The sequence below is a fragment of the Zosterops lateralis genome (genome assembly GCF_965231275.1).
Source record: "Zosterops lateralis genome assembly, chromosome: 2".
Taxonomy (NCBI): Eukaryota; Metazoa; Chordata; class Aves; order Passeriformes; family Zosteropidae; genus Zosterops; species Zosterops lateralis.
The window spans coordinates 60,048,974-60,074,608 of NC_139763.1; positions in this window are offsets into that span (position 1 = coordinate 60,048,974).

Consider the following 25,635-nt stretch of genomic DNA (forward strand, 5'->3'; position numbering starts at 1 on the left):
CCTATTCTCTTCCTTCCTTTCCTTCTTAGATCAGGGACTAAGATCAATTTCCACACCAAGTGCATAATTTATTAATAAAACTGTGATTTTTTGCTGAGCCTCTGACTTTTGTTTCTCCTTTCAACCATGAGCATTTGTTAATGTTGAGTGCTTCTTTCCCTTTAAGGGTGGCACATCACACCTTTGCCTTGAGGAGGGATGTATTCTATAGCAATGTCTCTGGAAAAAGTCACAAATTTTGGTATTGCCCTTAATCTAACTGGTCTCCACTTGCACTCTAGATCCAGTATAATCAGGAAGGCAGTGCAGGGTTCACAGCTCAGTTGTGATGTGCCTACAAGGAACTCAAAGATCAGCTTAACATCAGTGACAGCTCTCTTCTTCCAGCAGCGACACTGGCTGTAGCACCCCAGAGAGGGGTGAAGGATTTTGCTGTCTGACTCTATTGGTAGAAGTGAGCGAGGTACAAGCTCATTCAGGGAGACAGATTTACAGCTTAGCCAAATCACAATATCGGGAATAATAATACCCAAATTGTTACAAAAGATCCATTGGGGAAAAAAAATAATTATATTCATGATATCTTCTATTTTTATATTAAGCTACTTCAGTCCTTTGCCTCCCCCAAAAATCTACACAACTATACAAGTAGCTGACTTTTGGGAATGGATCTGTTTGTGAGGTTCAAAGATACATCATTCAATAGCACCCTAAAACAGACCAATATTGATAAATCATGTCTGGATAGGCATCCCTGGAAATGCTGCTGTCAGGGATGTTATGCTGACATTGATTATGAATTTTCATCTCATATCTACTACAAATATCCACCAGAGGGTAATAAACAGTTCTACTGCAGTAAATACCAAAGCCCCTTGAAAACACAATTAAGTAAGTGTAATAAAATTAATTATAAAAATATAATTTCAAAATTAAATTGGTTCTCTGTTTATTAGTGTAGCTTAAAATGTGGGAACATTTATTTTTTTAATGTATTCTACAATACCAACACTCTCTTGAAGAAATTCAAAGAACAATTTTTTTTTTCTCAGTTATAAAAGGCAATACTCCAAAGGCAGGAGTTTAAAACTCTTTTTCAGAAGTAAGCCTTATCTAAGCCCTATAAAGAGTAGATGACCTAATGAAAGATCCAAGCTTTGTTGGTTGATCTGAATTATTTGGGGGATAGGTAGATGGAGTTCTGGCTCCCACTCCAAGAGATGTCTACACCTCCAATCAAATACCTGCTTAATATAAAATGTTCAAATTCAAACTTTTGCTATGTGAAAAAGTGCTCTGAGAACTGCAATAGTCAGACACCTTTTTTGAACTCTCAAGTAGCACCTTGAGTAAGTGGGGAAAAAATATAAGCAAACCATAATTAAGAAGGATTGAGCTGGCAAAGTCCTAAATTTATGTGAGAATTTAATTTTTCTGCTAGGTAAAAATTTGTGACTGTTAATGTGGGACCAACATAAGGTTCACAAGTTTTCTCAAATACGTCTTAAATTAATCAATTTCAACCCACAACTGCTGTCAATATCTGTGGGCTTTCATGCTGTTAGAAAGTAATTAAAAGCTTTAAACCAACATTTCTGTTCTGCAAGCAAATCATTACTTCAGGTAACATGATGTTTTAATGTACTCATATTAAAGAAGATCAAAACCAAAAAAATATAAATTCTGTTTTAAATAGAAACTCTGTATGTGTACCCTCAACTAAAGTCTTCCAGTTTAGCATGTGACATCTGCAAACACAGACTCATAACAATGGCCATAAAACACACTGGCCTTTCTAAAACCTCTAATAGCACCCATAGAGTCACTACTGTACCTAGAATTCACACACATCCTGAAATTTAAGTCATACTCCTGCTCTGTGAAAATTTATCTTGAAATTGAAAGTGCACTATTTCTTGACTGAAGTGACATAAAAAAGCTTAAGACTGTTATAGATAAAATGGGCTGCCATTCCTCTTGAAATGCCTGTTGTAACCAAGAAGGTAATAAGGAAAGAGCCAAGGTAATACAGGAATTACCAGAGCTCCAGGGCTATAGGGGGTGCAGCAAGTGACCAGGAAATATCTGAAGTGACAATAGGTGTCTGTGTTTAGGTATTCCAATTGAGCCTAGCTATCACAGAAAATACATGGTGCTTAAAATAATCTATTTTTTTTCCTTCCTCTTTCAAAGATGCAGCACTCTGGCTTTGAAGTAAATTAATTTGGATTGAATTCTGTGTTGGAACCAAGAATAAGCATGGCTCCCATCATATTCTCCGTTCTCTGTGTGACTTGGTGCTGCTGCCTCTATCTTGCTTCTCCTCTGGACTAGATGCCAGGTTATTAATTTAGTAGCCTTCTATTCTACACAATAGAATGCAACAAAATCAGTAAGGCTCAACAGAACCCAAAATTTAATGCAGTAATGGTAATTGTAAGGTGTTCTTTCTAATATGTCTCTTTCTCACTTTGTTCTTCTCATAATTGTGCTCGTTAATGTCATGGTATAACAATGTCAATTCTGCTAAAATTTCAGGCAAAAGAGACTTCATTCACACCTGTTTGTAAACAAGATTCAGAAATCCCCCAAGATTTTAGAGAGTTTGGCAATATCTATATATATAGATGTGTGTATACATATATATACTGCTAGACAGCAGAATAACTATTGTGTAGTTTCCCTGTTGTGTGTTTTATCCACTAGCATTACAAAAATTGATGAGCTGAAGAAACAAAGGCAGATTAACCAGGAATACTGGCGAAAGCATTGTCTACCAGGATTCAAAGCTCAATGAGGAAAAATGCTGTAACTACAAGTAACACAGTCCTTGGGGATTCCAGCAATGTTGAAAATGAAGTGATTGCCATTTAACTCCTTTCAATCAACTTTGATGTAGTAACATAGCATGAGAGGCTCAGAAAAACAGAAGTTAAGAAAAGCAGAGAATCATGTGAGTAATAGCCCCTTTGTTATAAGAGTGGTTTTTATGACTGGAAGATGATGACAGCCTCAAATGAAGTCCTCTGCGTAGCAGCAGAGAAAGCTCACTGTGGCCAGCAGTGAAACAAACACTCTCCCTGTGACACCAGTGCTTTAGATTAGGTTGCAAGCTTATCTGTAAGCAGGCTGGATGCACAGGTTTTCCAGGGGGAAGCTCTACGGGAAGTGAAAGTAGGTAAATTCTACTTCCACTTAGGTAAGGATATTAGTTTATTTGAGATTTAAATGAAATTGAGTTTAAAAATAAATCGAATTTGCTTAATTAAAATGTAATTTATTTGTAATAATATGATCTTACTTATAATAAAAATTGTCGCTATCATAATGACTATTACCCACCTTTAAAATAATATTTATTCACCATTGATCAAACTGCACCAAATGGTATATGGAACACAAATGCTTAAAAGGGCAGAAAATCCTAGGAAATCCTCAGATTGTCTCAATCTAACAATCACCTTTATCTGCAAGCCCAGTAAAGCACTGTGTCATTAGATCAGTGCATGCTAAGGCAGCAGAAGAGCCCTAGTTTGGCCAGCCTTAAGACACTTGCTTTACAGGCTTACCAAGGAAAAGCTGGCATATCACAGACTAAGTTTCCCTCTTGTCCATAGGAGTTTTGCAACTCTTTAGTATAAATACCAGCCTGCATTTTGAAATCTTTGTTGTAGGAACATTTGGCGAGTTTTTGATTTTCATTAAGAGACTGGAGGGGCTGGACCAATGTCCTTAATTTTATGTGGATTGGTGAATTGCACAGCACCCTTCCAAATCCAGGTCAAAGTATGCATATTTCACATGTAGCATTGCCTTGGCAGATGCCTTGCAAATGCCAGCAGACACAAAAACTGCACAAACTGGAGGACCCCTCCACAAAATCACAGCTGGGACATTTGCTCAGCTTCAGATGTTTAGATGCAGTGCTTTAGGGACATGGTTTAAGGGTGGGCTTGGCAGAGTTAGGTTTATGCTTTGACTCAATGAGCTCCAGGGTCTCTCCCAACCTAAATTACTCTACATTCCTATGATTCTATGTAATGGGCTTAACTAACCCCACTTAACTAACCTTCATATCACTGCTTTGCAGGACACTTGGAGTTCTGGTCCCTCAGATATACTGCTTTCAGGCTGTGGAGACTGCAAATGTCACTAAGTTGCCAAATAGCTGAATGCAACCCAAAACCTGCACAGGGCAGCCAGCTGGTATGACTGCAGACGTGTGCTCTATGTGTAACTGGATCTATATGCGTGGAGGTAGCAAATGGAAAGAAAGATTTGATCATCACAGCACTGAGAAAAAACAGAATGTGATATTATTATTTTCCTGCTATTATTTATTATTAATGACCTGATTCCTCTGAGAGGGGTCGACATCAATGTCAGTTGCCAGATCTTGACACTTCTAAGGAAGAGGCCCATTATTAATTAATTATTATTATTATTGTATTGCTGCACCAGCTGTGTGATAGGTGATTTACAGACATATTCAGGCAGGGTCCCTACATGAAATGTTTAAAATCTAAAACATGAAAATTACAAACAGCATTACAGACAAACAAGCGTGGGAGAGAGACAAAATGACAGAAGTGATTATGTTTGTTGCAGGGTCACTGAGTAAAACCCTGGGCTCAGGGGAGTCCACGGGAACTTTGCTGTTAAGCCCACAGGCTGATGAGTTTGCTGCTTAGTTTTGCTTCTCTTGTTGCTGATTGGAGCGGGGGGGAAAGTTGGGGGTTTCAAGTCTATCTTCAGATGCCACTGCATCAGCTCAGTTATCGGTCAGTGAAATTAGATTAAATATATTAAGGCATCTGGGTCGCAAGCATAAAGTTCTGAAGAAATAAACCATTGGAACAACATGAAGATGAGCTTGAGGAAGTAGCTGGCAGTTAATGAGGGGAAAACACAAATTATTCTGTCCAGTGTTTGTGCCATTTTTCCTCTCTGCCCAGCCCATAGTACTTTAAAGAAGCACTTTATTCACAATTATATCCACTCTCTAAAATAGATGGAACTCTTTTTCTCTCACTTACACGTATTTTAATTTAGTGCAAACTCAGTGACTTTAGAGAACTTAGTTATTTCACAACATGAGAAAAATGCTGTCTCTGGTTTAATCCAACCTAACTGAGGTTCCTAACAGAAGGGCAGCTTTGCCCAAAGCTCTCTCTGCAGTAAATATAGAGAGACAATGACCTCCAGAGCATAATTCTGCCCACTTAGGAGCTGCATTGCCCTTTGGGGATTTCTGTCTTTCTCCATTCACTGTGGAGTTTAGAGTGACCAGATCCTTAACTCCTGCATCTCAGTGAGATGCCTAAATTGTGTGGAATGAACCACGCCTCTATGCCTATGCATAATTTAAATCTACACCTCCTTGTAGTTCTGCTGCAGACCAAGTAATTGCTGAGATATGTGACAGCAAGAGATAGTCAATAGATAGGAAGACCATTAAGGACTGCTTGGATTACTTGTACTTTGGTGGGCTCTTCAAGAGTGCTTTCTGCCCATTAACACTTCACTTCTCCTGTTCTTGAATGTCTGAACCTGACTGGACTTTTTTCTTCATGAGAGGCATATAGGCAAGGCTTTTACCCTGCACCATGTCTATTTATTTACAGCCTATTTTGAAAAAAGATTAGTTCAGTCAATCAAGGATTTTAATACATTTATATGGCACAATGGTGTATAAGTTTATTGACTGTGATTTCATGATGTGGAATAGGGAGAAAGCTGTCTTGGAAAAATGTATTGTTATTTTATATGAAATTCATGATGCTATTAAGTTTTTGGTCTCCTATATTGTGGAGTGTAGCATTTCAGAGATAAACTATCTTGATGTTTTCATTTCAAAGACAGGTAATAAGTGGAATACAACAATTTCCTGGAAACCCCAGACAGGCATAATCTGCTTTATGCAACCAGTCACCATCCTGAGGCTCTTAAAAAAGTTTTACTTTATAGCCATTTTGAGAACCTGTAGGATTTGCAATCATGGCTCTGGCTGGAGGGTAAAGATGGATTATCTGGTTAATAAATACAGGGAGTGGGACTAAAACCAGGAATATATCATGAAAGCAAACGGCACTTGCATTAAAGGAGACAGTACAAAAATGCTGTAAATTGAAGCAGATAAAAATAAGAAATTTTGCTTTTCGATGATACTTTATGGATCATTCATAATGACACCACTCAGTCTTCCTTCTCTGCAAGCAAGATTCCTTTCTCTCACAGTCTCACAGAGGTGGGGAGCATTTTTTGGCTTCTGTGCTGAGTGCTTTTGCACTGTTGTGCCTGCCTCTTATTGACAGGTACATAGATCCAGTTTCTTTTGCCCATGCTCCAAACTGGCAGGAGGCCACAGGAGATACGAGCATGTTTGGACAGCACTGTGTCCAAAGGACTGTGCTCCATCAATACATCCCCAGGCACAGTGTCATTTTAGCATTGTTATGTATTTCTGAGACAGTGTTACATTAAACCAGTTCAAATGATGAAAAGAGAAAATCACATCTACCTGTGACTAACTTCTACAGACACAGAGATTTCACCAATTTTTTGTCTCAAGGAATATATTTTTCATAGAAGCAGATCTCTTGTGTGCCTGTAGAGTGTCAAGCACTGGACACACTCTATAAAGCAATCTTCTGGAAAGTAATCCCTTGCTAATAACAATAAAGACTAAATTAGTCAGTAAAGAATGGTTTAAGCAAAGGGAATGTGATATCAAAGTCTAAATACATGGCCGTTCAATTCCCAACATGGATATGACTTTAGGATACACTTCTTCATCTTTCTGTATTTAAAATGTACATATAATGTCAATTCCTGAAACACAGGTTCAAATTAGTCTCAAACCATCTACAGTAATGCCAGAAAAATCACTATCAAAACCCTTCTGATTTACCCTGGAATAACAGGAAGCAGAAGTAGACTGAGATACTATGATTGATTATTGCTGTTTCATTTTTCAGTTACAATAACAGAATTCTGAATTCATTTAGTGTAAATGAACTCAGAATTAGGATTTTTGACATGGATTTTTTGCATGGTGAAGGAAGGAGGATAACTCCAGGGATGAATTTAACTCTGAAATGAACTGAATGAACCTGAAGAGACATTTACCTACCTTCACTGACTATGCAGTTTTTTGGGAGTAACTTCATTTCTGTATTGCAGACCTTTAGGTTCTTCCTCAAAAGTTCTTCCTCTTACTATAACCTACAATCACAGCAGAAATCAGCAGTGAATCTCCCCAGAAATAGGTCTAAAGAATATTTTTGAATGAGAGGTTTAGATAGGCAGTTCAGAGACAACCTTCCATGTGCAGAAAAATGCCATTTCAAGGAATACTAACAGGATGTGCAAATGCAAATTGTAGGGGATAGCTAAAGATGGATTTCAGACATAATAGGAAAGAAATTATGTGGTTAAAAACAAAAATATAAAGAGAAAACAAAAAGGCTGCCTTTCAAACATGCACATTGGATTCCGCTTGTTATAAATGCAATGGCAAATATCGGATTAACAAAGAAACAATTTATTAATAACACAATACCAATCACCAATAAAAGAGAAAACCACAAAATAGGAAATTAGCGGCGCCGGGCTGGGTGGATAGGGGTCTGCACACCAGGGTACAGGTCGCCCAAATCCACGCCGAACGATTCTCAGTCCACTGTTTTATAGGATTTTTCTGCCCTGAGGCAGTCCAGGTGTCCAGGATGGGCCAAATAGTCCAAATTTCTTTTCGATGGCCTTCCCGGATTTGTCGGACTCTGCAGACCGTATTCCGGGAAGATCCTTTCACATGCGGATGGAGCTCGCCCGGCCCATGTTTATTTCAATGTGTATTCCTCGGCAGAGAATTCTCCTTTTTGTTTGGAGAGGAATTTCACTGTCTGGGTTGCGAAGCCGATTCTTATCGGGTAGGCTAGTGTCTTTGTTTCTTGTAACGGTCCTTGTCCTGTTCTCTTCATCCTCAGGATTGAGGACGGTGGAAGCCTGGCGGGGGAATAATTTCTACGGACCATACTTTTTCATATTTTATATTAACACCAATCTAACATTTCTTGCTATATTCTTTTATCATGAATTTTTACCCAAATGTCACATTTATCACACCGCTAAACATCTTTCCCTCTCTCCTGTTTTTATGGGGACTGTCATCATTCACCACAGTCCAGTTCTGCTGTAATCCTGGAACAACTGCTTATTTCTTCCTGAACTGGACATCTTTATCTAGTTTCCAGATGAGATGAAGCTGAGCAGTGCAGCTGACATGACAGAAGAAAGTGATATCACCCAGAGGAACCTTCTCACTTGAGAAGTGAGCCCACAAGGATCTCGTGAAGTTCAGAAAGTCCAAATGTGAGGTGCTGCATCCAGTCGGGAACAAATGAGAGTTCCAGGAGTTCAGGGAGTCCCAGCTGAGAGAAGGGCTCAGGGGTCTCAGGGATGAAAAGCTCAACTTGAGCCAACAGTGAGCACTTACAGCCCAGAAAGCCTGGGCTGTATCAAAAACCGTGAAGCAAACAGGTCGAGGGAGGTGATCCTCCTCCTCCTCCACTCTGCCAACAGATCTCACCTGGAATGCTCTCCTGGTTTAGGAATGGCACTCCCCAATTTAGTGTCCCCTTGCCTGGCACCAAGATTCTCCCACACCAGACACCATTCATTCTCTCCCCCCAAATTTCACTCCCTTTTCCTGCTTAAGGGATAGATAGATTTGAGAATTGGAGGCACAAAAAGGTGAAAATTACATGTTGAAATGAGATAAATTTACTGTGAACACCAATGAGATAAGAAAAGGAATGTAACAGCAACAATATTAATAACAAAGGTATACAAAAAGAGATGATGATTTACAGGCAAAAATGCTCACTGCAGAGCCTGACTGGACCAAAGCCTTTTTTCCCAACCAGGAAGAGGAATGCCTTTCTTCCCCGATACAAGAGGAAGAGTCCCTTCCCCCCACTCCCTGGTAATGACCTAAGATGGTATCAAATAACACTGGGGGGTTGGCCACCCTCACTGGGCACTGCAGCCCAGAACTCCTGAACTCAAGCCATCCTGCAGGCTCAGCTTCCTGCAAAGCTGGGGCTACAGGCATGTGCCACTCCACCCTGTTACTCTAAAACACAAATAACTCTGTCCTGGCCACAGCTAGGACAAGTGCTGAGTCCAGGTCTGGAGTGCTCCAACACAAGAAAGATGTGGACCCACTAAAGGGATCCAGGGGAAGACCACAAGGATGATCAGAGGGATGGTGAACCTCTCCTACAAAGAGAAAGGCATGGGTTTTTCAGCATGTAGAAGTGAAGGCTCGCAAAACACTGGAACAGGTTGCCCAGAGAAGCTGTGGGTGTCCCATACCTGGAAGTGTTGAAGGACAGCTTGTATGAAACTTTGAGCAGTCTGGTCTATAGAAGGTGTTCCCGCCCACAGCAGCAGGCTTGGAGCCAGGCAATGTTTAAAATCCCTTCTAACCCAAACCATTTTATATTTCTGTCTCACCAAGTGATCTAGTAGACAGAGGTGGCTTTTGATTTTCAAAAAATTCATGCAAACTTCAGTGGTAAAACTTCCCACATGCATTTTCCACTCAGATAAAATACAAGGTAGATTTTTTTATTCCCTTTAGAAACTGCTCTGACAACCTTTTTGAAGTAAGATGCACTTACGATTCTCAGTATGGCAAACGTGTTCCATACCATCTGTTCCATATTTATAATTCTTTAGTTTATATTAAAGAAAACAGTAAACTACAGGGATATTATGCATGCAATTGAGGATTTTATAAGGTTCAATAAATTCCCTCTTAACAATCAGAGTTAAGCCTACATAAATTCTAATCTTTCTCCTGCTCTACATTTTACCTTCACAGTTCCTCAATCAGTTTTGTTGCTCTGTTCTCTACTTTAAGATGAGACATCAATTTTACAACAGGATAGCAGGCTAAACTCTCTTTTTGAAGAGACTCTGTATGGAAGAATTGTAACACCTAACTAAAACTAAACTCATGGAAATCACTGCTTTTTTGATTTGGGTGGCAAGTTTAGGAGTTACAAGGAATAGTCCAAAGAAAGAGACTTTAAATGCTTTGTTTTTTCTGGACAAATTGTTGTTTTGCTGATACCATGCATTTCATTCCCAGAGCTTGAAAGAAACAAATATGATAATAACCTAGATTTAGAAAATTATCAGAAAAGATCACCATCTCTCTTTTACCCAAAAAGGCTAAAAAATTTCTGTGAGCATAGGTCAAGAGTGTGGGTGATTCAGATTTAGTTCCCTTCCAGGTGGACTGGAAACACCATAATCCACCATCCATGAGACTGGACAAATGCCAGGCTGCCTTGGTATCCGTGCAGATCCAAGTAAGTAGAGAGTAGGAACTGTTACCCCACACCCATCAGGTGAGTGCTTTCCTATCCTGACTAGAAATATATTTGACTATACCGAATAATTTGGGATATATTTTATAGAGTTATGTCTTCAGTACCCAGCAATAAAGACAGCCCTTTGATCCAGAATCTCTTCCTGAATGGAGAAGATCCAGGTCAGGCTTTTCCACAGGGAAGTCTTTGACTGCTAGAATTAACCATTCTTTGAAAAAAGGTTTCAGCTTTCTCTCTTATTGGAGCTTTTCTGCTTCATATACCACATATAGACACTTACTAAGAGAAATAGCAGAGCAATGAGTCTGGATCTCTGGCCAGAGCACAGCTCACAGCACAGGAAAGAGAGTCCAATCTTTACTCCACTTGTATCTAAATATTTTTACAGGATGAAACAGTATCAGGAAATCCCTAGTAGAGTGGCATTCATGAACTTCTGATAAGGATTTAAACACCCCAGATAGAACAAGGAAGAGATAGCACTTTCTTCTGCATTTTAACCAATGGCTCTGCTTCCTGCAGTCCTGGTAAATGAGAATTTGTAATTAATTTTTAATTTTGAAACATGAAGTCAAAACAGTTTCACAAATCATCTGTGCCATTAGGACAATGATGCTCTGTTGCATTGGGGTTTTTTTGAAATGTGGGAGTTTGTTTCATCAGGTCATAAACCATTCTCCTCACATTTTTGTGTATATTGTAAATCTAAAATAAATTTCTGTTCTTGATCTCCTTTTGAAGAATCCATCTGACTTCACTCATTGTTCCTCAGATTTATGACAGATTATAACTCACTGCTCTTCCTATCATCTAGAAAGACAAGTGAAAAGGGTTAGTTTCAAATTAACATATGAAGTCTTTCAGTTTTTCTATTTCTGGTAACAAATTCCTTGTCCTCTGGAAATTATACTGAGATTCCCCATGAAAAAGCATATGCAAGGAAAGCCTCATTGACATTAACAATTATGTCCTGTGGCACAGTCTTAAACATCCACTGTTTTTGGTGCAATCTTAAAGCCTAAGTCAGCATTATGTTCATTGCAGCAAATGGAGAAGCTTGGGGTTTACATCATCACATTGAGAGCAGGATTGGTTCTTAGACATTTTTATGTTCTCATTTCCCCTGGTAGCTGTGCTGTCATATTGTCTGATTCATTTGAGCACACAAATAAAAAGCCAAAAGGAGTAATGTCTATACGGCACAAGAAAACTTCTGTAGAAGGGATGTAGGCAAAGAACAGGGAAGAGGTGCACATGTTTTCTTACAGGTTACCAAAGCACCTAGGAGCTTTTATATATGTCTCCAGAAAATAAATAAAGATTTTACAGAGAGATTGCTAGTTTATAAAAAGAGCTAGATATTGCTTACAACTGGTGAATGCTCTCAAAAATTTTAGACAGTGATAAAAATACTGTTTCTTGGTAAACCAAAGGTACTGCAATTATTACAGATCAAAGATAGCTCACAACTTGACAGGTATTTTAAAGACACAGAGGTTTTGGATTGAATACAAAGTTCTGCAAGTGGCTGAAAGCACAACACAGACTTTTGTTTTCTTGGAATTTTTAGAAACAAAATCTATGACAATATTAAGGTATCTTATCCTAAGAGTATTTTACTAAATAAAAGAACATATTTCTTCATTTTTCTTTAAAAAGAGGAGATCTGAATATTTGGATTTGTTGGAGACATTAATTAATTATGTAGGTTAACTGTCTCTGTAAGCACAAAGGAGATGATTCTGGAAAGGCAAATTAGTGGTTTTGTGGGAGCTTTAGAGGAAACAAGGGGATGAGGGAAAGTAAGTGGTAGTTCTGCTAGTATCTACTCAGTAAGTTTTCCCAAAACAAGCCCAGTGAGCTAAGAGATTCATTTGTGTTTCACTGCCCTCTTGGACCTCATTTGGAACACTCATGTGCTGGATGTCACATTATGCCACAGTGACCAACACTACTGGACCAGGTCCAGCTGACTGCAGGAGGAAAGTAATGGAATTTCCCCTTTCATGTGTGGAAACCTTCTCATGAGTTAGAACACAGACAGGGGCCAAATAATTTGTGGGTTTTGTTCATATGGATACCTGCAGTTTCTAAATCTGTTCAAATACCAAGTCTTTTTTGTGCAGTAGGCATGAGCATGCACCTCATCTCCTTGATAAAAACAAGGACGGGTTTCTGTCCTTTGCTTGCCTTGGGTAAACGGCACCCTCAAAAATTCTCCATAAGTGTAGTGAGAGCTCCCTCTCCTGTTACAAATGGCTTTATCAGCTGATTTAAAGTCTCAGTTCTGATTTACAGGGCTGAATCACAGCTGAGACAGGGCTGAATCACAGCTAAGCTGTCAGAGAAGGCAGGCAGACAAGGAGATGGTGCTAGGATCAGCTACAGAAATTGTCTCCCAGAAAAGTGTCAAGCAAAGGAATGTCCCTTTATCTTTTCAGAAAATGTTCTGGATGCAAGAATCAACTCATATTGTTAGATACTTGGTCCATTTTAAGGTGTAGCTGGTGGCAGGGCCATATTTAAAGAGCTTGAGTAGGGATTTAAGCTGTTTACTGCCTGACTTTTATTCAATAATCTGTTATTGCTTATTTAATTTAATTACTTGATACGAAATAGCAAGCAAAAATAGGTCCCTTTCCAACACATACGGATGGAGCCATGAGTCCACTACTGAGATATCACTCCAAAAAGTCTCCATTAGCTTGACAGGGAGAACTTGAAGCTAAAGGCACCTGCAGTAATATGGCTTTGCAAAAGAAAGATCTTCCATACAGGCTGTTTTAAATGGCCTCTGAAAACTGAAAATGAATTAGGCACCAAATGCAAGTAAATATTATCAGTCATCCCTCTCTCTTCACTCATCATTGATTTCAAGTTTCAGCACTACACCCAAAAGGAGAATTCAGTATCTTAAATGGGCTTTCAGATATGTCTGAGGGCTGGAGATGAGACACAAAGAAGTTCTGTACTTGTTTCAGGTGAGGGAAGAAGGTGAGCTTGAACTGCTTTAGCTGTGGAAGTGAGTTGAATCTGTTTCCCATAGCTATGTGAATACTCAGATGTGAGGCCAATTGTGCACATTTTCAAGGAAAGCAGCAGCCAGTGCTGCACATTTGTCACAGATTTCTCTGAGGTATGCCATAAGCAGTTTCTAAGAATGCCTGATCAGGCTGAGCCTCTTGGTGTGTGGGACTGTCTGTGTGGACTTCAGTGAGCATGAAACCCTTTTCATCTGTCCCCCCCTGGCTGAGCACTTCTGGGTAGGCACAGAAGCAGAACAGGAGGTTCTCAGGGATTTTAAAGGTTAAAAACTCAGGACTCTCTAGAGGCAGTTTGTGAGGCTTTTCAAGGTTTGGATGAGACCTGAGCAGGGATTTTCAGGTTGCACATTTTGATGTCTGAATTCTTCATAGTTCTCCTTGGAGGTACTAGCATCTTTTTGATTTGCAGGATGTAAGAGCAGGGAGCTTCACTGCCCATGGTGGGCCTTCACACCTAAACACCTTTCTAAATACTTTAGAAAATGTGATTTATAGGTCATGACAGGACTCTTCTACACATTTCTTCTCTCCTACACGAAGCTTGGAATTAAGTAGCAGATAATGAGTATTATAAAACCTGTTTCTGCTGTTTTTGAAGGATTTTTTTTAGATGCAGTCCCTCAGTAGAGAACATTACAGTGATCTAATCCACATATTGGTGGAAACAAAACAAACAAGCATATTTGGAAGAGGTAGGCTACCTTTGCGTTATGTTTACTTTGTAGGGGAAAAAATAATAAAAATAGTTTTTTGCCTCTTAATCTTTTTTGTGGGTAATTGTCAGGTTAAACTGAGTCTGTTCTGTATTTTCCAGATAGTTGAAATAATAGCACAGTTCCTTACCCACAGCAGTTAATTATCAAACACAACCAGTTGCAAAGCTATTAAATAATTATAACACATTTTACTACTGCTGAAAAATGTATATGAATTTTAGATGGTGATATTATCATATCCCTTGTTAATATTCCTCAGCAGCTTAATAGAATGACTTATGACAATTAAGTGCAGTAAACACCTTTTATTACAGTTTTAACATAATTTTGCTCTATATTTTCTACACACTAAATCACAGCTTCAAAGGAATCAGAGTGGAGCATTAAAATATCAATTATCTCGGGATCCTGAAGGGGTAAGGGTGGGAAGTGTACTTAGTGCAAGTAAAACTCAACTGACTGATCTTTGGGGAGGGTCCCTCCTTAGCTCAGGATGGATTTGAAACAACCCTTAAAGTTCTCAGGATAAATTCTTGGTGCAAACAAATTGGGTGAGCTGTGGAAAATACTAGCATGGATCAAATTCATTGCTTTAAAGTCAGTCTTACAGAATGGAATCTGATCTCCCCATTTTATACCACAGCAACAATTCTCCCAGTGTCATGGGATCCCCAGAGCTATGCAGGTAGATTTTAACATTTTGGCCGTTTTCCCTTATTTGTTCTGTACTTTCTGAACTGCAGAACATCAGCATCAAATTCTAGATTTCTGTAACTTTTTTATTCTCCAGGCAAGCCATGCAACTTCTCAGCAACTTGTTGACATCAGCAGCTCTTGTTCTGAGGGCTTGCAGCAGTTATCATATTTTGGTGCTCGTTAGCAGAGCTATTAGCATAAGTCCATGAGCTTTAATTTACTGTTTCAGAAATAGATGAATGCTCTGTTCCAAAAACAAACAAACAAAAAAAGCTTTGAACAGCTTTTGCACATTCAATGAAAATAAATAGTTAAGCTGCATGTATAACCTTTTGAAAATCTAGAAGGTTCAAATTTGTCCAGAAGTGTCCAAATAGTACCAACAACAACAGCTGATTGTGAGCACCAACAGTAAGTCAGAAAAGGAGAGTGCAATTTGTAGGGATGAGTCACCAGGCATGTATTTTCTGCCTATTCCTGTAACTAAGGAAAATAAAGAATTTACAGAGGAACTCCAGGAGCATGGACCCCAGAGGGAATCCAGGTAAAAGAAGAACCAAGTGACTTCTGGGGAAGCCTGGGGATACCACAATCCAGGGCCAGGACTATGTACCATACAGGTGCACTGTTGCACTGACCCACCTGTCATTTGTCCCAGCCCACTTCATTGCTGCCATGAAGCAGGGAAGCCATGCAACTCATATATCTGTGCTTTAATAGTCTCCATGCTGTCATTTGGTCTATAAATGTGTCAGAGGTCATTGGAAAAATGTGTGTAGCAGTGCAGAAGGTCTACAAACTACTGGTTAAAACCACACTTGTATAAAATCCCACTGCAGAAACATCCAAGAGTTCCAAGAACTCAAAAGAAAGGATAGATATAATGAGATATTTATATAACATTAACAAGTAGTATTCGGTCATATTCTGCAAACTGAGAAGTATCAGTACATGAAAAAGAAGAATTCTACTGCCCTGTCAAATCATGAACAATGTATTATTCAGGAGCCTGAGATCCTTGACCACAGTGGCTACCATTAGTTAAGGAGTTTAACAGTGAAGGGGAAAAGAGGAAAGGAGCACCAATTAAAATAATAAGCTTCTCTGGAAATGTAATAAGATTCTATAGGAGCTATCCCGGAAACATCTATCATTTAACAATGATATCAATAATTAAATGAATCCTTATTTTGAAATGGCCATTTCAGAAACATACTCATCTGTTAAATGCCATTGTATGATTTAAAAACAATGGTAATTTTTTTTTTTAAGAAACAGCTGGGTAGCTCTTTACCCATCTTATATAGAGAAATCAGAAAGGATTTGTTGCAGAAGCAACAGTGAACTACAGCTTTATGCTACTAAACAACAAAAGTCCACTAGCACATAGAAAAATACTTAATTAGATGGTTCTGCATTTGATCATCCCAGATATATGCCACCACCACAGAAACAGATGTCTGCATGACAAAGTGTTGAAATACATCAGTGTAGACCACAGCTACAATTCCTGTAGAGGACGAATTTCTCTCAGAAGTTCAAGCCATCCTCCAGCTTGTAACATGCATTGTTCCCAATTTCCAAGAAAATATTTGGGCTTGATAGAAAGAGGTGGATTTCAGCAGGATTCAGTAGGATTCAGCTAAAATTGTTACAAACTAGATCTGGGATGCAGATTGAGCACAGGCTCTGTGGTCACTCCCAAGCTGTTAGTGTCCCTCCAATTGATTTTGTAGCTCTCCCACCAAGCCTTTCCAAGGAGCATTAGTGCTAAGCAGTGGGACTGGGTAGCAGTCAGTGTCAGCTGGCCTGGGGGGCCTGGCTTCCTTCCACCAGTACTGTTGTCATAGGCCAACAGTCCTTATTTGCTGGTGAATTTTCTACATATCCCACTTTGACTCAGCCACCAAAGAAGTTGTTGAGTAACCATTGCCATCAGTGGTCTTGGAGGTCTATTTCAACCTAAGTGATTCTATGATTCTGTGCTTACCTTCCTCATTTTCAATACCTACAAGAAACAGTATATATTGAACTCACTTCACTACCTGCAAAGCTGTACTGACCTCTCTAGATGTTCTGATTAGACACCCAAATCACATTTTCCATGCTTGACATGTTCACACAGTTGCTCTAAGCCTATGGGTACCTCCCCACAGACACTTCTACAAACATCCTAGCACAGACACTTAAAATGCCAGCATGCTGACTGCCAGCTTCCAAAAGATGATTCCTTACAGATTTGCCTGAGGAAAGAGCAGGAAACAAAGCTGTTCAGACAACCAGCAAGGCTCAGCAGAAGGGCATCTCCTGCTGTACCTCTGGGTGGCCCATCAGCTACACTCACAGTCTATCCCCACTGCAGGCTAGAGGATTGCAAAGATACATCCCAAAACTGACAGTCGGTCCCCACAGTGGGAAAGTTGGACCAATCCGTCAAATGACTGATATGGATCTATTAAACTGTCTCTTGTAACTCCCAGAGTTTGTAACACAGGCTAACAAGATAACAACTTGAATAATGCATCTCGGAATAGGAGAACTATAAAGTGCACATGCCTCGCTGTCTTACAGTCATATGTCATTCTTCTGTCCTACTGCCTTTGACAAATTGACTGGTATGATAGTTATATGAGTCCTTTGTTTCCTCATCTGCCTCTTCTCAAACCCAAGACAAAATTAACATGACTTTCAATCAGTTTTGCAAGTTATTAAATCTGCCCCTACTGCAGATGCATGCCAAAAAGTGGTTTGGTGAACCTAGCTCTTCTACTGAGAGACTTGGTACACCTGTAGTATATTCCAGGATCCTTTTCAAGGATAATCTTGACATCTGATCTTTGATGTAATTAGCACAATTGCAAATTTTCACAAGGGATTCTCTGTTCTTGTCAAAATCTTTACCATAACAACCTTTAAATTACAATACAGCAGTAAGTGTACTACGGCATTCAGCAGAGGAAGAGATACAGTAGGAACAACTCTAAATGAAATTAATTAGAATGGTTAATGTTCGTGAAGCACTTTGAAGATGGAAAGAGCTATAGTAGTGTTAAATTATAATCATTAGCATGCCAGATCCTGAAGGTCTTACTCATTTATCACCCATTTGTTACACAGACTAAACTTACATTCACTGCAGCTGAAGATTTATCTGAATGAGAGACAAATACAGATTTCAAATTTCATAAAGTGATAATAGTAAATATGGATTAATAAACCAATCAATCTGTAAAAAATCTGTTTTCACAGCCCCTGATACCTGAGTCTGCTTAGGAAAGACTCACTTGGAAATGTTCTCAGGCCAAAAAGATCCATTGTTCATTTAGTTTGAAGAAAAAATTATATAAGCAAAACAATAAAAGAGTGTTCTATATTGGATTAAATAGCAGTTCTGTACTGGGGAAAGGGAAAGGGAAAGGGAAAGGGAAAGGGAAAAAGAGGGCTCCTGAGGACTGGAAAAAAATCAAATGACACACTGAGATGTGCAAAAGAAGGATTCAGGGAGCTTAAGACCAGTGCCTGGCCTCAATTCTTGTTAAGGTGATGAAGCAAATAATCCCAGAAACCATTTCCAAAAAATATCAAGGTGATTTGAAGTAATCAACATGGATATATGAAGGGTAATTCATGTCTGACCAACCTGAGAGCCTTGTGCAAATAAATGATTAATCTGGTGCATGAGTGGAGAGCATAAGTAGACTTTAGCAAGGCATTTAACAGTCTTTCATAATATCATCATTGACAAACTGATAATGCACGGGCAAGATAAATGGACAGTGAGGCAGACTAAAAACTGGTTGATCCTTCCTCTCTGCTCAGCGTTGATGAGACACATCTGGATTGCTGGATGCAGTCCTGGGTTCCCCACTACAAAAGAGACATGGACATACTGGAGAGAGCCCAGAAAAGAGTTGCAAATATTACTAAGGACCTGGGCCATCAACGAGGGACTCAGAGAGATCAGACAGTTCGACCTGGAGAAAAGAAGGCTCTGGAGGAGTCTTATCAATATCTGTAAGTACCTGGAGGACAGGTGTAAAGAAGACAGAGCCAGGCTATTCTAGGTGGTGCCCTGTAACAGGACCAGTGGCAAACTGAAATACAGGAAAGTCCATCAGAATACAAGAAGACAATTTTGTGAGGGTGGTCAAATACTGGCACATAGTTTTCTGAGAGGTTTTGAAATCTCCATTCTCAGAAAAGGAAGAGGAACAAGTGGGAAGAAAATGCCCTTTGCAGATATAGCATAAGAATTCACACATTTGAATTTAGAAAAATTAAGTGCTTTGTGAAAGATTACCGAACTGGCAGCCATGGAAGGTGTGAATGTATCTGCACCTCAGTCCCCATGCAGTCATTTACTAACCCTCTCTTAATTCCTGTGTGTTTCCTTATTTTCATTGGTGCTTTAGACTATTCTAGACAAAGGATTGTGACAGAATCCAAGATCAGCTGTAATGTACATCACATATTGTCTCCCAGCACCCTCATTAAATGTGAAGAAAGCTTTTTTTTTTTTTATGGTGAGATGAGTTAATCTGTGCTGGTTTAGTATTTCCTTCACTGCAAAAGTAGATCCCATTACCTCGTGGTTACTTGAAAATGGTTTACTTTAGAAAAAAAACTTGCCACGTTTAGTAATGCAATTAATTCCTAGTGGAGCTAACAAAATGTCTTTGTAAAGATAATCAGAGAGATTTTAATTCACATCTTCTGAACCTCATTTTTTTCCTTATGGTATGGTTTCTGGAAATAGTACATATCTCACCCAAAATTTATTTGGTGATCAGCCACCCACAAGAAACACACATTAAGTTCTGAGTTGCACTAATGTCCAACTCTTCCAGCTCTTGCTGGAGAACTCAGCAGCTCCTCCAGCAAGGGTTTGTCAAGCAGTAAACAGAAGCAGCAGCTGGTCAGGATGCTACGAGAAGAAAACATAAATTTGAAACGAAGTCTTTTTTTGTTCTTGTTAAAAGCCATGCTACCAGAGAAGAAGACAAGGATGGGAGTGCCTGTGAGGAGAAGCTACATGCAGATATCCAGCAGAGAATTTAAATTATTGGTTAGTGGTATCAATGTATTTTGGCTGCATGCAAGTCCTTGCATATTATTGTAGTGCCAGGAAAGTACACAGCACCTCTGAGTCATATAAAATTTCTGGTTCCTGCACATAATCTGCATTTAGGCAGAAAGTAATAACTTGTAGAGTGGAGAAGAGCAGATAATAGTTCCCCCAATAGTTGTCACATGATGACTTGAACTGATTTTAACTCCATTGTCACTCTGTATAAATATATATATATATATATATAAAGAGAGAGTAAAACTGTCTTGTAAGCACATTGCAACCCCAAATTCCTGTAGACTTGTATAGCTTCAGCACAGCATGCTCCTTAAGAGTCCTGGTAGGACGAAGAGGTGCTTTAATCACACAGGTATCCACATTAAATGTGGGCATTTACGTTCGCTGTCCCATTTAGATGCTTACATGGGAATGGTGAAGTCCTTACATAACTGAAGGAGAGATATCACCTCCTAACACAGACTCTTGTCTCCTGACTCCTCATTGTGCAGCAAGTCCGAGATCCTACAGCTGGATTTATCTCACCTAATTTTGGCAACCCAAATGTTTTTTCTTTTGGGTAAGCTAGTCTCCTAGCTCCTTCTACATTCAATGCAGAGATGGGTATTTCCAGTTAAATGTTAGTGATCTTAGACATCTTGGGGTGGGATAGCTTGCTTTCTCTCAAGGGATCCCTGACAATACATTATAGCAGTGGCCCATGTGAACAGCTCAGAACAGATGCCTGTAATCTATATATTATATGACATAAAGTGATACAGAAGAACTTAAAAACATGTCAATCATTAAGCAGCGTGAAAATTGATTTGTAATCCCCAAGATGCAGCACACTTCTAACTACCTTCAGCAACAGGGAAGAATCACCAATCATGGAATTAGATGTCTATCTTATTCTAATACACTATTAAAGCTCTTGGAGGTTTAAACCTTCTGAAAATTATGGTACTGTTGAATTCAGTGCTATAATACAGATGAGGGTTCAAAGATATTTCAAAGATGATTAGCAACTTCTTTTATCTGTTTCCAACACTCAGTACTTTCTAAAATTAAGAAGGAAGTTTCATTTAAGAGAGGAAGATAGCATGTTAGAGGGTCTGACCAATGCTAATTTACTGAGGGCAAAACTTGGCAAATTGTAACATTTGTGAAATATTATGAAAATAGTTTGTTGGGAAATGTTAAACTTTTCCAGTAAGCTAAACTAGCAAAAAGGGAGCAAAAATACACACATTGATATATCTTCCTTTAATAATTTAATACAAAAAGAGAATACAATGAAATGAACTGTCAAGTATAAAAATCCTTTTAGTATTCTCTTTTCATGTTCAAAATCTTTGTTGTGTTTGAGCATCCATAATTGCTTTGCGTCAAGTTCCCTAAGACATTTCCATCTGTCTTTCAGCAAACTTGAAAACGTTTTTTCTACTTTTGGCTTTAGTAAAAATCAGATGTTTGTTTCAGCCAGCAAGGTTACTTCTGGTGATTGTTTATCCTCTGCCATTCTGTTGTGATCACTGGGGCCATCTTTCACTTTGCCCTGATACATGTATATTACTGTTTGCGCCATCACTCACAGCTCATAACTTGAGATAATCCAGAAGGGCATTGCATGGATCATTCCTTCTGTTTAGCCATTGAAATAACTTTACTTGGAATCAAGAGCTGAATGAAACAGCTGAGCCCAGCAAACAGAGTGGCTAACACGGGAGTTTCTGAAGGGTTAGCTTCTACCCTGTGCTCAGAGGTAGAGCAGTTGCAGAAGGTTTGGGAGAGCATTTGCATGCATGTGAGTGTGTGTGTGTGTATTATCTATTCAAGTTTTGTCCTTTGGGAAAGCTGTGGGGACAGTCTCACAATCTCCTATCAGGCTGTACTTATCGGCTTGTCAGAGTTTCTGTGAGACCCATCTGGCCATGACTAGCAGGTCTTTGATCAGAATCAGTGCTTGAAATCATCAAATAGTTAATCCCTCCCAGATTACTGAGGGAATGAGACTCTGCAGAGAGAATTTATATATAAATCATTTGCCTGGCATCCTTTGGAACCAAGCAGATGAAGGAAGAATGAAAAGAAAGACAGTGACTTCACATACAGGAGGGATATTTGGAAAAAACACATCTGGAAATCATCACTGTTGAAGATTCAAGGCAACAGGGACCCATCACTAAGGAACAAGCTATACAACAAATCAGGGTTTGTAGAACAAGGGACAAGTGTACCATTTTATATACCTGCTCAAGTTCCACAAAATACTCATGTCTGAGACACTAACACAGCCCTGTGCAAGTGATCTTGAAGGTTTATGGATTAATTTTCTAGCCAATATAGGGCAAGCTGGGGCACAAGCCACTGGCAGCTCCTACCATCATATCCCATTTCAGAACAGCATCAACAGCTCCTTAAAACCTGCCTGTCCTATATTAAGGAACAAATGCTGAGAAGCTGACATCGTAATGTGAGTGATACATAGCAGAGATCTGTCAGCACAAAAACTACCTTGGAATTTCTAAAAAAAATACTGACAATTTCATAACTCAAAAAATAGTGTCATGGAACGATAAATTTGATTTCATCTTGGCAGATAAAAGAGCACTGATCTAAGAACTAAAAACAAAGATTTTTTAGGAGCAAGTCTTCGTAACTTAATTACATTCATTATGTGCAGACTGGAAAAAAAGTTCAAATCAGTAATAAATATGGTTGGTGATTTAAAAGAGACAGGTTCATAAAGCTGAAAACAACTATAGGCTGATAGACCTGGAAGAAGGTATGAATAATTTGGGAGAACTGATTAAATATTTTATTTGATGGTCAAAACACTACCATCCCACAGCTGAAAAATTAGGTGACGCTAGTTATAAAACAACTTGACTTTAGCAGAGAGAATAAAAGCAACTCCAAAAGCTAAAATATATTTTTGATCTCTGTGTGTGTGCATCAGTGGAGAGAGTGGAGAGAGGGGTAATGAAAAAAAGGGCAACACGACAGAAATATATATAAATTTCGAAGCTAGAAAGTTTGGGAAACTAATTAAGGAAACAAAAAATAATAAAATCAAAAGCAAGGGGTGATACAGTTGTAGGTAATAAAATATCCAAACGTAAGGAATTCTGCCAGAATTTTTTTCCTAAATTCATAAAGTAGGGCTGTCAGTAATAATGCAGGAAGCTGTTCAAAAATATTCGGGGTTTTATTTGGAAAAAAGACATACATATTCGGATCACATGAAAATGATGAGTACATTATTAAGAAATTTTTCAGGGGCTTTCTTTATGTTCAAAGGACTATGACAAAGAACAATACAATCTTTGTTATTTTTAGTCAGAAATAAAGAGGGGTTTGAATGAGATTTAATCCAAGTTACCTGGATCTATATTTAGATCTATATTTAGAAATGTTATAAACAAGTCATTTGTTAGCCAGAGGGGTCCAGAAGAAACATTAAGCTGGGAGTCTACATTTTTATAGAAAGTCACTTTAAACTCCTAAAGTAGCTTCAAACTCCTAAAGCACTGAACAGATTTATTTCTTCATCTTGAAATGCTGATGCTTTCTTCAGTAGAATGCCTGCTATTTGTTAGGCACTTCACAAAGTCTCATATAAATTCTTTCTGAGCATCTGATGAAATGTTGTGTTTCTGGGAAGACAGGATGTCAGTGCCTGCTGCTTTTGAAGGCAGATTTTTTGTGGAAGGTTGTATATAAATACATATTAAGGAAGAATGTTTTAACATAACATTTGAGACATAAATATTCATTTCCTGCTGCAAACTATAGATGAACAAGGTATAATAATTCCCTCTGATTCTTGAACACTTATTTTTGGAATGTTTGCTACTTCTCCCATCTGTTGCTTCTCGATCCCATGTTTCCTGTTCAACGTAAAATACCTCACTGTAGACTTCCTGGATTTCAGGAAGAAAAACATGCATTGGTGAAGCTGACCAGAAGAGTGGCTACTGCTCTCCTGTTTCCTAGATAGAAAAGATGCTGAGACTATGATATTCCAATGGTGGTCCTCCCTACCAGGCTGAAATCCTTCCTGAAATCCTATAGTTAAATAAAGGCCAACAAGCAAAGCCCATCACTGGACAAGGACCAATTCCCTTAAGAGTTTATTTGTGCAGGGTGGGCAGTGTACCGGGACTCTCACCTGAATTGTTGCACACGAATGACACTACGGTAGTGATGCTGCCAGGCAAGCCCAACCTGAGGCCATACAATCTGACAAAAGGCTGAGCTCTATGCACAGGCACAAGCTGCTGCATCAATTTGAGGTAAATACCAAGATCCCTCTTCGCTGTAGCTGGAAGGAAAATGGTATTTTCTGTGGGAGTATTTTATGTCTCACATCAAATCCACAGGGGTATTTTTGTTTTTCATCTAATTAAAAAATTCAAAATTGAAACCTTTTCCTCCTATTTTTAGTATTTGAAACACAGACAAAAATCTGTTTTCTCACACATAAGCAGAGGAAGCAAATATTTGCCTCCAAACTTTCCATCTAAAAGAAAAACTGCAGAAGCATTTACATGTTAATAAAAGCAACTCCTTCTACTGGTTATTATCCTCCTTTCTCACTCATGCATATTACAGTGATCCAAGCAGAGAATGAGCAGGCTTTCAGACCTTCCTTAGCATGCAAATGAAGCTTTGGCTTATGCATCACCCCTTGCATCTCAAAACAACTTGTGTGTCGCTGCATAATATCGTTCAGAAATTTGGGGGATCTTCCTCTATTCCTTCAGTCCAGCCAGGCAGCATTTTCCATGTCTGATGTGTAGGACTAAACCTATTCCAAACAGCAATAAAACTGAGATAGAAGAGCAGGTGAAGATAAGGAAGGAAATTAAAATAGATGGAGTTTTTATGGAAAGGTTTCAAAAAGGAGAAATTGCAGCACTTCCCTCCAGCTGTACACTCAAAATCAGATATGAAGGACTATCTGATTACTTCCTAAAGTGTTGCCTGGGAGGATTAAGCACAGGCCATGGAGCAGATCTTCTGCATAGGCAAATCACTCTATGCTTTTACACCAGCTGAAAGACTGGTCCCATCTGCCAAATACACATAGATGCAGAGCGAGTGACAGCAGTCCTCCAGAGCAGGTACATCCCCTTTCTACCAGTGGAGGTTTTTTATGCACCCAGTGAATTTCAGTACTCGGTTTAGCTCTTTTCCAACTTCATTTCATAGAGAACAGAAGATGGTTTTTGGCAGTGACACTTAGCTGAACTCTGCTTTGTGTGCAGTTAGATTTACTTCTAACACTTCTGGATGTCATTACCCGCATTGTTGCTTTTGTCCCAAACTCACTTTTTGTTGGTCGGTTTTGTATTGAAATCACAGTTAAGCCATTCAGCATGGTATTTTCTCTACAGAGTGAAAAGTGTGTGAAAGCAGTTGAAGGTCACATCTATTATAACAAAACAAAAGAGAGAAATAATAGGGCATCCATTCTGAAGTCCTCAGACATCCAACATATTATTGCCCTGGTGATTTCAGTGTGGATAAGAAGAGTTGCAAAGGGAAGGAGGCATCTTAATCCAGCTGCTCCTTTCAGCATACACAATGAGAAGAATGCAGGGGTCTCGTTCCCCAGCCTCTTCCTGCTACTCTGTGTCATGTGCCTGGAGTGGTCTCTAGAGAATATGCCTCTGTGCTAGGGTACCACAGAGAAAAATGTTCAG